Here is a 2,991-nt window from a genome sequence, read left to right on the forward strand (position 1 = left end):
TATGTCCTATGAAGAAAGGTTGAGAGATATCGGACTGACGACACTGGAGGACAGAAGGGTAAGAGGGTCAGGGGAAACATGATAACGACATACCAAATACTGCGTGGAATAGATAAGGTGGACAGACAGGTTGTTCCAGAGAGGGAACAAAGAAACAAGGTGACACAATTGGAAGCTGAAGACTCAGACGGATCACAGGGATGTTAGGAAGTATTTCTTCAGTCAGAGTCGTCAGGAAGTGGAATAGCCTAGCAAGTGATGTACTAGAGGCAGGAACCATACATAGCTTAAAGACGAGGTATGACAAACCTCAGGAAGCAGAGGACCTAGTAGCTATCAGTGAAGAGGCGGGGCCAGGAGCAGTCTCTACCACTGCAACCACAATTAGGCGAGTACACACATACACACACATACACACACATACACATATACACACATATACACACATATACACACATATACACACATATACACACATATACACACATATACACACATATACACACAGACCAAGTGTCTATTGACATCTGCCTTTGACAATCGATAACTAACTAGCCTTTTTGTTCTGCCATTTCTTTTGTAATAAATTTTATTTATACAACTGATAATGTACAAGGAAACTAAAGAAAAATTGAAGTGGTATGAAGAAAACTTTATTGAACTAATATTGATGCTGCAGAAATAAATACACCACTGTCTATAGTGCTTGCAAAAATTGTCTTATTTGAATGTTAAATAAAAAGGAAATCTTAAAGCTGCTTCAGTGAGTACGGAAACAACCACCTGAACTATTTTAGTATAATAGCCACCGCAACGAGTCCGCTGTAAAGAATTAAATGACAATGCCGTGGCTGCAACAATACAGATAACCCGCATATAGGAGAATGAAAGTTATGACTACGTTTCGGTCCCACTTGCACCATTAACTATTCAGAGAAGCACGAAAGGAAGGGAACTCTGGGTCAATCATCCCAGCGAGTGCTGGGCCAGCCATGTTTGTTGGAATAAGTCATTAATCGTGGATGTAAGATAGCTAAATAATATATTGTACCTTGTGCTCCACCCAGGTACAAGGGCTTGTTAGAGGTACAAATACCAGTAGTGTAAAAAAAATCGCCTGCAGCAATAATAATTGTCAGTAGAAGTAATGTACCACTGGTCGTCTAACAGCTCTACGATAGTTAATAATAGTCTCAAGGTGCACTTTATCACACTTGTTCCTTCTGGTTTCTTGTTCCCTAATATATAAGTATAATTCTTATGGGGGTAACCCATGGGTGCTACGTAGCGCAGATTTCCTTTCATTAATGCTAACTCTCTCATGTTACAGAGCAGCACAAATAATATTATAGCATTTTCCTCACTCAGGGTTTGGTTGTGTTGTCGTGTGAAGACCTGATCATAATGCGCTCACTGGCTTGTACTACCGCACTTCTGATACTGGGGCTTGTGGCAGGTAAGCTATCCCCTGGTTTGATTTTTTCTTGTAACCTGTCGCAGCTTCAAGATGATTGTGTTGTATATAACATTACATCTTGTAGCTTGAGTTATTTTATGTTTGGTGAGTATTGTTAGCACCTGTTATCAAGTTCTTTTTCGTACGTGCGTGTGCAAGGATACAATATCAGTTAAAATGGAGTGTAGAGGTTCACCTCAAGAACACGATGACACGCACACGCACACGCACACGCACACGCACACGCACACTCACGCACACTACACAAACACACTTATAAGCTCTCACACACACGAAACGGAAGACGAGAACATCACGATAAATGACAAACTATAAATAGTCATAACACATAAGATTATTACGCTACAAACAATAACGAATCATGTATATGAAGCTGTTTTACTGAAAATGGACAATAGAAAGGTATGTATAACATTACAATGGTTGTCTAACATATGTAATGAGAAACCTGTAAAACAGTTGAATAATGGGGTGTACGGGAGAGTATTAAAATATAATAAATCTTATACAAAGTGGGATTTGTTACAGTTCCTCATTGCCTGTGACAAATTCTTTTGGAAGATCCTGAAGAAAGGATACAACGGCTGGTGTATAAATTTTGAAGGGCATGTAAAAAAGGAAGTTTGATTAAGATCAAAGGAAATTGAGTGAACAGGGTAAAAAGAAAGGTGGTGAGAGTAACTAAAAACTAGACAAAAGTTTTCTTATTACGAAACACGTGTAGCAATTCAAGGCCTCTTGCACCCCACTGTAAACAATATAAGGAATATTGCAAGTAACCGAGCAAGACAAGGGCAAGGCAAACAGATATTTTCTTTTTACCAGTATATTTCTTCACCATTACGTACAATATTTATACACTAAAAATATTAAGTTACCAGAGCAGAGAGCCACTTAAAGCAAGAGAATATTCAAAATGGGAAAGCAAATGTGCCTCCCAACCAGGCTGGCAGGTGTGACGTTACCATGCCTGAAGAGCCACTTTCACCTGGGGGGTTGAACTGGACAATTAATACAGCAGTGGGGGGTCCAGGAACTGCTATACTCTGAACTGACATCTCGCTGGTCGAGAAGGGATGCCAGTATTTGTGACTAACCTCAAATGAAGTGTAACATGTTCAGCGCATTTCACTTACTGAAAACAAAAAGGGAGTGTCTTAGATATTTAGGGGTGAATGTATCGGCAGATGGATCTATGAAAAGCTTTTCTATGGCGTAAAAAAAAAAACAGAAGTTCCAGAATGAAGTGGTAAAAACTATTTTAAATGAGCGTGAGAAATGGTTTTATCAAATATATTTTGCAGTATATATATATATATATATATATATATATATATATATATATATATATATATATATATATATATATATTTATATATATTTATATATATAATATATATATATATATATATAAACAAACGCTGATCTCTGGCTGAAAGAGACTCGAACCTTGGAACAAGGTACGCAGTGCCTTATTCTCACCACACTGGACCTTGGCGTCCAGCTTGCGCTAG

At 38.2% G+C, this 2,991-nt stretch overlaps 1 long non-coding RNA gene across 1 annotated transcript in view; it reads left to right on the forward strand.

Annotated features, from left to right (window-relative positions):
- The window catches only part of LOC138852552 (uncharacterized), a 4,411-nt gene extending 1,701 nt beyond the window's left edge, over window positions 1-2,710 (forward strand). Inside the window, exon 2 of the long non-coding RNA XR_011391860.1 lies at window positions 1,369-2,710. This is a non-coding gene — a long non-coding RNA (uncharacterized lncRNA). The remainder of the gene's footprint in view (window positions 1-1,368) is intronic.
- The last annotated feature ends 281 nt before the right edge of the window (window positions 2,711-2,991 follow it).

This window comes from Cherax quadricarinatus, chromosome 11 (genome assembly GCF_038502225.1).
Source record: "Cherax quadricarinatus isolate ZL_2023a chromosome 11, ASM3850222v1, whole genome shotgun sequence".
In the NCBI taxonomy this organism is placed as follows: domain Eukaryota; kingdom Metazoa; phylum Arthropoda; class Malacostraca; order Decapoda; family Parastacidae; genus Cherax; species Cherax quadricarinatus.